General features: G+C 34.5%; 1 pseudogene; it reads left to right on the forward strand.

Annotated features, from left to right (window-relative positions):
- Positions 1-1,418: 1,418 nt before the first annotated feature.
- LOC125850181 (protein STICHEL-like 2) lies at positions 1,419-3,183 on the forward strand (annotated as a pseudogene).
- The last annotated feature ends 12,594 nt before the right edge of the window (positions 3,184-15,777 follow it).

The following is a 15,777-nucleotide window of genomic DNA, read 5'->3' on the forward strand; positions in this document are numbered from 1 at the left end:
CAAGTTGTATGCTTTGTTTTTGGTCTTGTCGGCCTAGTGTTTATATTGATACTAGTTCTTTGCCACGTGCGCAACACGAGTAAGCCGGGTTATGTAATGTATTATTGGAGCTGTCATGCCCCGAAGCTACCCCAGGACGCGGACAAGAGACCAAGGATCACGAGTGACCCCAAGCTAACCTGCTGGCATATCATAAGCATACTAAAGTAAATTGAAGTAAAAAAATACTGTGAGGAAGCTAAATTATGAGATAATATGAAATGATGGGGAATACCCATATACTATCTGAATAAATGAAAAGTGAGAGTATAACAACAGCTGAAAAGTCAAACTCTAACACTAAAGCTTAAACTAAATATGTCTGAAATAAGCCTCTAAACGGACATGCCCCAGTTAAATCTAGCAAAAAATGAAAACTAAAGACTAAAATGGAAAGATAACATGTCAACTGTCCTCGAAGAATGAGGACTCATCACTATGCTGCTGAACTGAAGATCGGGATCCGATCTATGCGTGATTTGACCGATGAGGACTTGAACCTACATCACGAGAAGATGTAGCGCAGAGTATGCGTCAGTACTAAAGGTACTGAGCATGCAGGATAGAGTAAAGCTGAATAATAACATAACTGAACAACCAATAAAGCAAGGATATAATCTGATCATGATAAGGATACTGGAAATACTGAACATGGCTAAACTGAATGCAATGACCAAGTTTATAACACACTGAGACTGAATATTGAACTATACTGATAACATGGTCAATGCAATAGAATCAGACTGAACTATAAGGGAGCTTCTAATAACTGACATAAAACCACATGAGCTAAATGTGGAGTTCGATATACTCGCCATCGAGAGGACCCAATATACCCTGCCAGAGGTATAGAGGCATGCTGGAGTGATCACTAAAATGATGCCCACAAAGGGGACTTACAACCTACGGGGCACGTAGTTCTAGGACTTGAAGATGAGTGACCCTAGTCCACTCGATAGTACGCTTCTCCAAATTGATTAAGTAATTAACATTCTATGAATCAAATGCTGTAATACTAGATAGCTCAAAATAATGGCATGCAACTGAGAATGCAACATTAATAAACTGATAATGGACATTCAAAAATTGAGGCATGGATGTATGTATCTGAAATATTTGACCTAACATGTGTAATTCCTGAACTAAAAGAACTAAATAGCTAGGGTTCTGAATTCGTGAAAGAATCTACACCAAAAGATACTGAATTCATGATAATCTGACTTGGATCATTCTAACAACTAAAACCCAACAATTTCTAACATTCAAGAAACCCTAGGTCTAGAGAATATTAAGGGAATCAAGATTCTGATTGAAATCTAGGGACCTAATGGGCGAAAGGAACCTATTAGTGAAATCCCACATACCTGGTGACGAAATCCATGGAGAAATCTTTCGATTTCGAGGCTGAAGCTGATGAAAACCTATTGCGTTCTTGAATTAGGGTTCTTGACTTCTTTCTTCTCTTTGCGTTCTAGTTTTCTAAGTTTTGGTGAATGATCTGACTTAGGTAAGTTCTAGTTTGTTTACTAGGCTAAAAATGACCGAAACTATGTAGTTTAGGGGTTAAATGACATAGTTTAGGGGTCCAACGCATAAGGAAAAGACCAAAATACCTCTGACTTAAAAACTATTGGGGTCACCGACGGACGGGATCGATGGACCGTGGATCGATCGATGTTCCATATTGGTTAACCGTCGATCGGTGATTGGGACTGGAATTTGGGACTCTGACCTATGGCCCTGGACCACGGACCGTGGCCTGACCTATGGTCCGTAGGTCCCGGCTTGAGTTGACACTAAGCCAAAATTTTGGGACTTTTCTGGGAAGGGCTGCATGTGACCATCCACGGACTACAACACAGACCGTGGTCACCCTACGGTTCGTAGGTGGTACCCGTTGGTGGCACATGTAGCTTCTGAAATCTGCAATTTGGTTTGTTTAAGATACGGGGTATTACAGGAGCTGTCTTTGATGCTAAATTTCTGGAGTTCCTTTTTCTGACATTGTCATCTGGCACTTCAAATACAGTTAAAAGAGACATAGAGCTAATGATATCAAGAATAGATTCCACACAATTAGTGTCACAGCTCGCAAATCTAATAATGGACATTCTTGCTAGAAAATGTCAAAGAAGTGCTAGTGAAGTTAAAGAAAAGCTATTCAGCGGACACATTTCTGAATCTGAGAAACAACAACTTATACATGCACTTAAATTACTCTCCGAGACTAAAAAACAATTGAGGATGTCAAAAAATAAAACATCATGGTTGACTTCTACACTTCTACTATTAAGCTCAGTGGGTTTTTCAATCGATGCCAAATATCAAAATTCATGTTTGAGAATAGTATACGGACAAGATCCTAATGGTTATCTTTGTAGTACATCATCATCAAGTGTGAGTTTGAAACACCGTACAAGTTGCACTTGTAGAGCATGGTATCTTGCAAAAGGGGAATGCATGATGATGAAAAAACTCTGGCTTCTACATGGTATAGAGAAATTGAAATGTGCGAATCCAATTCCCTTGAAAACTTTTTGAGAAAAGGGAAGTTTTCATCAATTTTTCTTAAACAAGGTTTGGCAATTGTTGAGCTAGAGTTTTATTACCCCAAAGACATACAGACTTTTTAAGTGTTCGCTTGGGAAACTACATTTCAAGACCGAATGTATAAGTGATTTATCGGAGAACTCAGTTTCTGCTTCTTAAAGAGTCATAATGGTGGATGAAGGTGTTGAAACGTGTTTGTCTCAAAACTCTCAAATATGTTGTCATGGTAGAGAACATATGACCATAAGAAGCATTGATAGATGTGTACTACGAATTGGATCAGTCTTAGTGAGATACACCTCAGATATTATCGATAAATGGTTCAGTGCAAACACATCAGTTAGAGTCTGATTGTTTGAAAGAGAGAAGTACTTGCAGATGTTGGGATTTATTTACCATAGAGTCGGAGAATAGACCAAGTTGTTTTACTAGGGAAGTAGGACTTCTAAAGAGGTCAAGGACATTGAGTGCTTCTCATATGACTTTTCGACTACTCAACCACAAAGCAATATGGTATTATTAATTCACAGTAAGACACCTTGTCAAAACCACAATCCTTGCAACAATTCAAATAATCACTCTTTGGGAATCTAGATCTTTCGTACGAGTCAAGGTTGCATCATTCATTGTTCTTTTTTTCTTCAATTTCCCATCAAATTAACAACTAACTAAAAAACAGACAACTAAGTAACTCTACCCACCAAAACTGAGACAGAGTAGGTGGTGAGATACACCTTGATTAGTTGGACAGTAGTAGTTGTTGATTTTGTACAACATGCTACTCCATGTTTCTTCAAAAAATATGTTCCAAAAAAAATGATTTTTTTGGTTTAGGTAATTACATGTACAATCCTAAGAAGAAGCAAACCAGCATCAATTGATATCCATGTCAGAGTTGAATATTTTAGGCGAAGGTTCAAACTGATTGTTATTGGAGATAGAATGTATGATTCCCTGAAGAAAAATAAAGACATGTATTAATCATTTAAGGCCCGTGGATATTATGCAAAATCTACTCTTCTTTGTGAGAAACAAATAAATGATAGAGAAGTAGGAAAAAGAAAGACGAAAGTACATACTTAGATACAACAAATCGATACAGATACAACTCGATTTCCTCATCATTCCACCATCCCAGGAAACCATACAATCTGTTATGCAGGAACTTTCCATGTAATGGGGTTTTGTTAACTTGTAGACTTGAAGTTTACCAATCAGACGCTAATATGATGTCTCCCAAAGAACATCATCTGAAGCAGTTCTGAACTGCAAATGTTAGTTTAATGTAAACCAAAGAAAGAAAGGCTTTAACCTCATACCCTTAAGGCATATAACCAAATATTCCCCTTGATGGAAATTCCAAGATTAGCTTCTAATATGTCAAGAGCACTGGCAGATGCACGGGATTTTCATGGTTCAGGAAGCATAAGATCTTTTCAAAGATATATTGAAACCATGATAAGGTAAGAAATCACACGCATCAATTAAATCCACACTACCAAGGAAGTTCTTTGACCCAATCTTTATCGGCTGTTATATAGGTGAGTGAACCTATGAAGTACATAAACATTAGCATAAATTAAATAGGTAGCAACTTACAATTCGTTAATGTTGGCGAGCATTTACATGAAAGACTAATCCAATCTTTAACTGTGTTTTGATAGAGAAGGAACACTATTAACTTAAAAAAAATCTAGGCATAAAGGGAAAACAAACAACAATGTAGAAGAAGGTTTATATTAGTAAGACAATATCTTTGGCTTAGCAGATGTAACAGGGCATACCTGTTCATTTTTTTACCAGAAGTTGGAAGTTTGATAGGACACAACAAGCAACTTTTGGATGTTTTAACATTGGTGCTTATCCACAATGTGAGATATTGAAGCAAGAACTCTTCGAGTAGGAATTTGTAACTATTCACCTAAAAGTTTGTAGCACGAGCTGTGTTTCGTTAAGCTTTGTTTAATTTAGGGGTATAACAGTAATTTAACATTCATATTTTGGTGTTAATGCTTTTAAGGTAGTATAGAATAGGTAGATAAATAGATATAGACAGATGTCTTGCTGGCTTTCATGCAACTTGTGATTTAAAGAGACCTTGTAGGTCTCTGTTACTCTTTGTATTTATATTATGAAGGTTGTGTGTTGTTCATCGACATTGACTTGTTGTAGGTGGTATTACTTGGCTAGTTTTGTTTGGTTTGTTCGCTCAAGTGAGGCACTAGATGTCGGTCGGGCCCCTCTGGATTTGGGGTATGACATCATAATTTATAAGAACCTACAATATACTCTTAAGTATTATTATATTAAAAGTTCATACCAATTCAATGTTGATTTCATCAAGTTGGGCTAGTTGTGAATTCAAGTAGGGAAGGACATGGCTTCTCAATATAAATTGGTCAAAGATTAATTTGTAGAGCACGAAAGCTTATGTTAGCCTTGAAGATAGCAATTACTAGTAAACTGTTTGAAAATAATCTTTTCCATGAAGTGTTAATGCTAACTCGTAAAAGTATTTAACAACGATGTACTTATCACTTTGTACTAACATATTTTCCTCACATTTCATATATTTATAATAGACATTCAAAAGTCATTTATATTATATCAAAACTTCTTTAATTAGCACAGAATACACGTGCAATGCATGTGACCCAAAACTAGAAATAAAGATATTCCCATGAGGTCTCATATAAAGTCAAATTTGTATCATCTCTTGTGACTGACCATGATAATTTTAATTTAGCAACTACATTTAGAATTTTCTTAATGCATCAAAACCATGTGATACTATTTCATTACTTTTAATAACTTTAATTTATACTTGATATATTAATGGAAAGAGATTTTTTAAATAAAAAATTATAGCTAGAGAGGAATCTGTTTATGTGTGTACACAATAGTAAGAGTAATATTAAAGATTTTTGGTCGATACGGTCCAAAAATTCCTATAAAAACATAACACTAAAGTAAACTTACTACATGATAAAAACATACTCCCTACTAGCTGATATTAATTTATTTAACCACTTATTTCTTAGAAAATAAATGGTTCATGTTCTTTGACTTGCAACAATAAATAAATAAATCTTTGAAAAATATAAGTTGAATTAAATAAACAAAGCTTCGGTAAATATTACTTGAAATAGAAAAATTTGCGATCAATAGATTAACAAATAAAATAAGAGACAATAACTTGATTACAAAAAGGACAAAGTATTTCATTCAAACATAAACAAATACTAAGTAAGTAATCTTGGAGACACCAAACTTTCTGTAAAAGCAAATCCATTCAGAAGGATACCATGAGGCAACACTGTAAAGGGACCTCTCTGTTCTATATACATTTTCCCCAAATTCACAATGTAAGCACCAGAACAACACTTCACCATCTGCAAATCAATATTTTGGTGCGACTATACATATATCATGATTTGCTATAGAAAATATTCTATGCCAAGATTCCTCAAGACCATAATCATTCATCACCCATAACATAAAAGTGTGGTTCCCTGAATATATGCATTAGTATAAGCACACAACATTCCATCCAATACTGAAATGCCACTATTAATGTTGGTCAAGCTTATTTCCTCTGGTAATGATATTTCTCCATACACTTCATGGGAAATATCAAATGAAAGCACAAAATAATTTTTTGAATTACAAACCCAATGAAATGAACCATGTATAAATGCCAATGAATGCATACCATGCACCATATAGCAAATGTCACGAGGATGTTCAACAATATTTCTCTAAGAACCACTTTTAAATGCGAGAATTTCACCAGGTACTCTGCTATGATCACTTACACCATTGGGGATTTTAAGTATTTTATAATCATTACTGGTCGAGTCAAAACACATTCCCAAACATGAAAATTCCTCCATTGGAACTTCCGGAGTGGGAAGTACAATTGATTCTCCAGTGGAGGGCTTCCATAGCAAACATATTTAGCATTCAACACTATTTTCATAAACCTTGATAATAACCAATCTGTCACAACAACAGTAGACTATGCAATGTCGTGGTTCACTATTTAAAGGGAAATTCAGTTCCCGTATATCCTCTACCAATTGCACCGATGATACCGAACAACAATAAATGGAAAATATAGACTTCTTAGGGCACAATTTGTAGAATAAAAATTTGTGGAAATTTTTGTCCTTCTTGGCATGAGTGGGATTCTTCATCTTAAAATACGGTTCATTGATCAGTCTACCCTAAAATTTTGAAACACATTTGAATCTAAGAAGAGACTTCACATGCAACCTACTGAGGATTCATACATGTATATTCTCTTCAGAGTAAACATCCATGGCCTAGATAGACAAGTAAATTCTATCACACACCTTTTTTTTAAGTATTTAAATATTATATATTTATTACCAAAAGTTTTGTAAAGATAAACTAGAAAGCATGTTAATTTATATTATCTTCTATTACCAAAATAAAATATAGTATCAAAAAATGAGAGATATAAAACTGGCATACGGATCATATATTTTTCACCTATCCTTATTTTCTAGTGTGACTTTAACATTTTTATGGTTGAAACAATTAATGCTTGGAAGCGATGCATTCTTGCTCTACTAAAGTTTACCAGAAGGTGTATGTTTGGTATGAAAAAAAGATTAAATCTTAGGTTTGTATTAAAAAAAAAAGCACATGCAGAGAAAAGAAAGAACAAGTGCAGTAGTTGAACAGGAAATGAAATAGAGAAGAACTTTATTTTGCTTGAACTGAAGTTGTAATCTTTTACATCAGACACTTAGACTTATATATAACATCAGCGTTAACTTCTAACCCCTACAATAACTCTAAAAAATAAGACTCCTAGACTAATAAACAAATATAGGAACTGTTATTTGACTCAGTAAACTGCAGAAGTAAAACAGTAAAAGAAAACTCTAAGATGCACTATTTTTTAACACTCCCCCTTAGTGCATGCTTACGATCAACAACTCCAAGAGAAGCCCTGAAATATTCAAACTTAGGCTTTATCAAGGCCTTAGTAAATATGTCTGTGACTTGCTCATTTGTAGAAATTCCTTTCAGAACAACTTCTTGCTCCAACACTTTCTCTCGAATGTAGTGATGACGAACTTGTATGTGCTTCATCCGAACATGAAAAATTGGATTTGATGCAAGCTTGATAGAACTTTCATTATCACATCTAATTTGAACAACAAAATCAACTTTGCACAACATCTCTCCTATTAATCTCTTTAATCACATACATTCTTGCGCAGCCATAGTCGAGGCTACGTACTCAGCTTTAGTGCTAGATAATGTTACCAATGGTTGTTTCTTGCTGCACCAAGAAACCATAGCTGAACCAGTACTGAAACAATATCATGAAGTTGAATGTCTATCATTTGTATCTCCTGCCCAATCTGCGTCAGCAAATCCATTTAACATGAATTTCTCATTTCTTCTATACATAAGACCATAATCTAGTGAACCCTTCACATAACGAAGGACTCGCCTTGCTACATATAGATGTGAGCTTCTTGAACACTGCATGAACTGAGAAACAATTCCAACAGAATAAGAAATCTCCGGTCTTGTGATAGTTAAATAAATTAAACTACTAACAAGTTGCTGAAATTCTTTGGCATCTTTTAATGGCTTTCCTTCAGCTTTCATCAGCTTGAGATGTGGTTCCATTGGAGTTTCCTTTTCTTTTGACTCCCCCATACCAAAATGATGCAACAGTTTCCTCGCATGTCTTTTAAGAAACAAAATATCCTTGATCCGTTTTTTGAATTTCCACACCAAGAAAACAGCTCATCTCCCCCAAATTCTTCATTTCAAATCGAACTGAAAGATTATTTTTCAACATAGAAATCACATCTTCATTATTTCCAGTAATGATCATGTCATCCACATATAACAAGACCATCATGTGCACATTTGATTCTGATTTAATAAATAAACTAAAATCTGCATCAGAAACTTTAAAGCCACAAAAGATAAAGTATTGGACAACTTTACCATACCACGCACGTGGTGCTTGTTTAAGACCATACCACGCTTTCTTTAAGCGACAAACATGTTGAGGATACTGCAGAGAGACATATCCTTTTGGCTGCCCCATAAACACTCCACGATCCAATTCTCCATAAAGAAAAGCATTCTTTACGTCAAGCTGCCACAACTTCCTATTCATAGATGCCGCAAGAGAAAAAATAGTTCTTACAGTTACCATTTTTTGCAACTGGACTAAATGTTTATTCATAATCCAGTCCATAACTTTGAGAAAAACCACGTGCAATAAGCCGAGCTTTGTATTTGTCGACAACCCCATCCGAGTTTTTCTTCAAACGATAAACCCATTTGCAAGTGATCAACTCGCAATTCTCAGGCTTCGACACCAATTCCCACATCTGATTTTTGTTCAAAGCATCAATTTCTTCTTGCATAGCTGCATTCCACTCAGGATGATCTTTTGCTTCTTCATAGCTTACTGGTTCATCCAATACTCCTGTAAAGAAGCACGACATAATTGAGCAGCAGTTCAACTGTACCTCATAATCTTTGAAGTAACTTGGTTGTATTTTGTCCCTTGTTGACCTCCTTTCAGTTTGTCGTTCAACATCATCTGAATTTGAGCATCCTTCATTATTTGGTTCCTGCAAGTTGCTCTCTGGAAGCTGCTCAAAATTCCCTTGATCACCATCAAGAATGGTTTCTTGATTTCTGGTTTTCTCGGCAGAATGGTATGGCGATATTTCGTCAAACACGACATCTCTGGAAGTGACTAGTTTGTTGGTTTCAGGATCCATACACCTCCACCTTTTCCTATATAAATCATAGCCAACAAAGACACACTTTTTTGCTTTCGGATCAAGTTTGGTTTGGTTAATTTTTGGAATATGAACATAACAAGTTGAACCAAATACCTGAAAATAATTTACATTTGGCTTTTCATGATATAGAATTTCAAAAGGGGATCTTTCTTTACCTGGCCATGGAGGCAAACGATTTATCACGTGACACGCGCATTGGATAGCTTCAGCGCAAAGCTCTCGAGGGAGATTCTTATCGTGCAACCAGGAAAGCCTTGTAGAAACAAGATGAGCTATTTTCCTTTCGGAAACACCATTCTGTTGTGGGGTATTTGGACATGCCATTTGCCTCGAAATACCATTCTTATCGCAGTCTTTAAAGAATACATCAGACATATATTTGCCTCCATTGTCACTACACATGCATTTAATTTTTGCCCCAAATTCCTTCTCCACGACAGTTTTAAATTCAACAAATTTTGACAAGGCTTCACCCTTCTCTTTCAAGAACATCACCCATGTATATCTTGAGAAGTCATCTACAAGTACCATGACATACCGAAAACTACTATAACTTGTTGTTTTTGTTGGTCCAATCAAGTCTGTATGAACCAACTCAAACATAGTGGATCTACGATTTGTTGATCTTTAAAATGGAAGACGATGCGATTTTCCAAATTGACAACCTTGACAAACTACATCTTCATGAATATTCTGTAGAGCTGGTAGACCATCCACCAGTTTCTTCGAACATATTTGCCGCAACAATTGGTATCCCAAGTGCTCCAGCCGAGCATGCCAAATTGTTGCGCTATCTATTTGACTTGTCTTCTTCACATAAGCTTCCTCTACTGCCATGACAAACAACGAACCTTTCTTTTCTCCCCTAAGAACAACATCATCAGATATGTTCTTCACATTGTCCAGAATCTTCACATCATTTGGACCAAACAAAATATATTTTCCAGAATCAGTGATTTGAGAGACTGAAACTAAGTTTCTCTTCAAGCCTAGAGCATGAAATACATCGTTCAACTTCACAACCTCTGTATCTCCAACGTCAATCTTCAAGACTCCTTCATTAGCTACTGGATATGTCGAGTTATCCGCTGTAACAACTACTCGTTCTCTTTTGTGTTGACGCAACTCTAAAAGAAGAGAATCATTTCTAGTTACATGATGTGAGCAACCAGAATCAAGGATCCGTTCTTGTTTGTAGCTCTCATTAATGTAGAGAGCTTGAACGGGTACAACATCATCGTTCCTCCGTTCAGTAACCTCAATAGTGAAGCACTGCTCCCATTTGAGTTTCTCATTTCCATTATTTTCACTTGCAATATTTGCTTTTGAGAGCTTCACTCTACAATATTTTTTGATGTGTCCAATTTTACCGCATTTATAGCACTTCCTACTATCAAAGTTGCCACCAGTAGCTTTTTCACCATTTGATTCTTTTTCATTGTTCCTGCTTTCAAATGATGTGTTTTTATTTTTATTCTTATCCCTTGAGAAGAGAGTTGCATCTGGTTCAAGGCTTCTTGCCATCTGTTTTGCCAATGCCTCTTGGTTGGAAAGCAAATTTTCAAATTCTTCAATTGAAGGTTGCTTTGTCCAGCCCTGAATGGAGGTGAAGAACGAATTATACTCCTTCTTCAATCCTCGAATAAGAAATTGTCGCAATCTTGCTTCACCAATCTTCTCATCAGGATTTAATTCTAAAATTTCAGCACAAATAGCTTTAACTCGCAAGAAACATTCACAAATAGACATGCCTCCCTGTGTTAGGATTGCCAATTCATTTTCCAGTAGTTGAAACCTAGCGGTGTTCTTTTTAGTAAACAATCTCTCAAGTATTTCCCAAACTTCTTTTGGTGAACTAACATCACGTACATGATCGATGAGCTCTTTTTCAATTGATGTTCTCAAAGCAAAGAGTGTTTTACCACATTTGATTTCCCATTTTCTCCGTGGTTCTGAATTTTCCGGAGTATTTGCTGGAATTTCTACTTCAGCACCAACAATAAGATCCCACAGGTCTTTACCTTGAAGATAAGCCTCCATACACATTCTTCAGTACTTGTAGTTTTTCCCTACAAGATTCTCGACACCAAACTGTGCGTTTGAACTATTTCCCCCATTTGCTGAGTCCATGCAACTTTCAATCTCTTCCCACAAGACTTAACAAATTTGATAGACAAGAAGAAGGAAAGAACGTTCAAGCCAATAACCTGGCTCTGATACCATAAAACAAAAGCACACGTAGAGAAAAGAAAGAACAAGTGCAGCAGTTGAACATGAAATGAAACAGAGAAGAACTTTATTTTTCTTGAACTGAAGTTATAATCTTTTACATCAGACACTTAGAGTTATATATAACATCAGCGTTAACTTCTAAACCCTACAATAACTCTAACAAATAAGACTCCTAACCTAATAAACAACTAACCTGATCATCATTCCTAAAATATACTGCAGAAGTAAAACAATAAAAGAAAACTCTAAGATGCACTATTTTTTTAACATGTATGTTTATTTTATCCACATTGTTTCACAATTATCATAGGTAGAAGGATTTGGTCCTTGCAAAATAAATGATGATGCTATTCTCCTTCACGAAATGGAAGAACCCAAATAGGGAAACAACACATTTTATCCATAAAAATAGAGCACACATAGATACTTAGTCAAACCAACAACAAATTGAATGTATAAACTTAATTGGTAACGTGAACTCACTTGTTCCCAATCAACAATATTCATCATTTTTTCTTGTTTTGATGGTTCCACAATTCTGGATCCTTAATTTACAAAATTGGATTAAATTGGTTTAAGTTGTTAAAAATAACACAAATACACAAAATAGAAAATAAAAATACCTTTGAGAACTTGATTGAAAAGTATTGACTTGTTGTTCAAATGTTTGTCAACCATCTTTGAAGTTTTAATTTGAATGCTTAATTCTTTTTCTTATATATAAATTGGTTATAGTTATTATGGAAGAAACATAAATACATTACCAATAGAAGAAATTTTTATGATTTACCCTAATAGATACTGTCCAAAAAAAATAATACTACAGATTGCTTTCCATAAAATCATTATTCAATATCTAAATTTATATTATTTAATAAAGTATATTTAGCGATTATTAGATACAAATTAATCTTCTAGTCTTAACGTGGTTATTCACTACCGAGTGTTAATTTTATCAAAATATTGAATTTTCATGTTCCATTTAGCAAGAACACATGTCATACACTGTCAGATATTAAAATACTATATATTAAATAAATTTTTTCATGGAACTCATAGCCAATGGAAAATATAATTTTGTCCATACTTTTTTCTTACAGTTTTATCTTTCCTAATTTATGATTACTTTATTAAACCTAATTATATATGAGTTTATTTATAATTAAGGTAGGCATATATATAGCTATACACACACGATATAAATCACATTATGCATGTTCTAATAAAAATAATATTGGATTTATTTATATCTTATATACTATNGTTTCATAGAAAGTGGCAATGAACACATGTTGTGTAAACTTAAGAGATCCATTTACGGACTAAAGCAAGCATCTAGAGCATGGAATATTTGTTTTGACAAGTCGATTAAGACTTTTGGTTTTGATCAATTTGAAAATGAATCATGTATCTATAAAAAAATGGAAAGTAAACAGAGTAGCAATTTTAATTCTGTATGTTGATGACATTTTGCTCATAGGAAATAGTGTGAGCATGTTGAATTCAGTTAAGGAATGGCTGTCATCGCATTTTGATATGAAAGACTTGGGAGAAGCGGCTCATATCCTTGGGATCAAGCTTATGCGAGATCGTAAACAAAGGATATTAGGCTTGTCTCAATCGCTTTACATTGATACTATTCTTGCAAGTTTTAACATGCAAAATTCAAAAAAGGGATTTCTTCCTTTTAGACATGGAATTACTTTATCAAAGGATCAGTCGCCCAAAACAACTGATGAGATAAAGAGAATGAAGGCGGTCCCTTATGCATCTGTTGTAGGGAGTCTCATGTATGCTATGTTATGTAGTAGACCGGATATCTACTTTGCTGTTGGCATGGTTAGTAGATTCCAGTCTAATCCTGGGCAAAAACATTGGACAACAGTTAAGCATATAATCAAATACCTGAAAAGGACTAGAGATTACATGCTTGTTTTCCATCCTAGAAATCTTGTACCTATTGGGTATACAGATTCAGATTTCCAGTCAGATAGAGATTCAAGAAAGTCAACCTCAGGATATGTATTTACTCTGGGAGGTGGAGCTGTAATATGGAGGAGTATCAAGCAATCTTGTGTTGCTGATTCCACCATGGAAGCTGAATATGTAGCTGTCTCTAAAGCGGCTAAGGAGGCTATTTGGCTTGGAAACTTCCTAAAAGAGCTTGGAGTGGTTCCTTCGGTTGAAGCATCAATCACACTTTATTGTGATAACAGTGGTGCAGTTGCTAACTCGAAAGAACCGCAAAGCCATAAAAGGAGTAAGCACATCGAGAGGAAATATCATTTGATTCGTAATATAACTCAAAGGGGTGATGTGAGAGTATTGAAGATTGAATCGAAGAACAATTTGGCGGACCCATTTACAAAAGGCTTACCTCAGAAGGCTTTTGATAAGCATGTGGAAGAAATGGGTGTTAAAATTGTGAATGCATGGTTATAAGTCTAAGTGGGAGATTGTTGGGATATACTATTAACCATGTAATTGTGTTATAGTATTTTTTATTTAATCCCTTGTAAAGATTTTTTATGTTATTTATTTAATATAATAATTTTTTGTTTAAATAGATCATTATGTATATGTGTGTCCATTGCTTATATAGTAGACAATTTTGTGTATGGAGTATTTTAACTCATACACGGAAGATTAAAATTGTTGGTGCATATAAGTTATAAATTTATGTTCACGATCAAAGATGAAGTAGGACGAACATCTTGATGATCGTAGCACAAGATTAAATATAATTTGATCTTAATTATGAGAATGGTCAAATTCAACTTCTTGTGCTAGTAGATTTTGTATGTATTGAACGGACCAATTAGAGACATTTGTTTATGTTCTGAATATTTATAAATAAATTATCTAGTCCACTACATGTACTTATACTCTCAATCTTGATATAATTATTATGATCAATGTAATTTATTTTATTGTTTTAATCTATTCAAAGGTGAGACTTTTTGATGAGTCAATAAATTCCTAATAGATTAGATAATGACAAATTACATTAGTGAAATAATAATTAGTTGATAGAACCGTGTCTCGGACCCGAGTTGAAGACACCCCTTTATGATTACTTATAAGTTTTCACGTGAAAACCCTGCAGGTGGATTTTAGATCCGTCACGTGAAATAAGTTAAGCAAATATAATAAAGGAATAATTTAGTCAATGAATTAAATTTTCAGATAATTTTGATTTAATTGATTGGTGTCTGTAATTCTAACACGGGGGGTTAAATAAGATGTAGTGGTAGATTTCGAAATTAAATCGAGGAGTGCAATTACAGAATTTTAGTGGAATACTTTGTAATTTATTGCGATATGGTTAATTCGTTCATTTGAGAATTATTATCGTAGTTGGAAGCCTCTATTAAATATATCTACGGTCCCTACTATGCCTGATTAATTGACCAAGTTTGAAAAGAAGGACAAATTAATTTTATTGTTGATTTTCTTTAAAGGATGAATTATTTGAGAATTAAAGATTGAGTTAGTGACAAAAACGTTTGGCCTTAAATGGATGAAAACGTTTTTGTTCTTATTACAAAAACGTTTGGCCTTTAATGGATGAAAACGTTTTTATCTCAATTTATTCTCATGATCCTCTTGATTGCTAATTAAGCCTGAAATTTATTTGGACGTTTCTCCTATTCATTCTTGAGTTGGAAAACTAGATAAATAGTCTGGATGTGGCATGAAAGAAATCATCTTTGAAAAACAAGTAATACTTGCCCACACAAGTAACTTGGTAGTAACAGTCAATCAAGAAATAGGAGAAGGTCGTAGCTCTGGATCCTTGGCATCTGGACGACTTTTGTAGAAGTTTCAACAGGTTAGTGTTCTTCTAAATTCGTTTATGTTATATTTTTTAGTCTATATGTATGATTTGTTATCATGAATATAGCTTCCGTTGTGCATATTCTAACATTTACTTGTGAACTTCTTATGTTTCCATTTATATATTCTTCATTTCGGAAATAAAGTAATTAGTATTTGATAACAAGATGATAAGATATATTAGAGATTGAAGAAATGTTTCACTACCATGATAATATTAAGGAAGAGGATATTCCAACAATGTTTCAAAAAGAAGAGTGTCATTCCATCTATCCATGAGCTTCAAAGGATGTGATGCATTAGA

Source organism: Solanum stenotomum, unplaced genomic scaffold (genome assembly GCF_019186545.1).
Source record: "Solanum stenotomum isolate F172 unplaced genomic scaffold, ASM1918654v1 scaffold14764, whole genome shotgun sequence".
Lineage (NCBI taxonomy): Eukaryota > Viridiplantae > Streptophyta > Magnoliopsida > Solanales > Solanaceae > Solanum > Solanum stenotomum.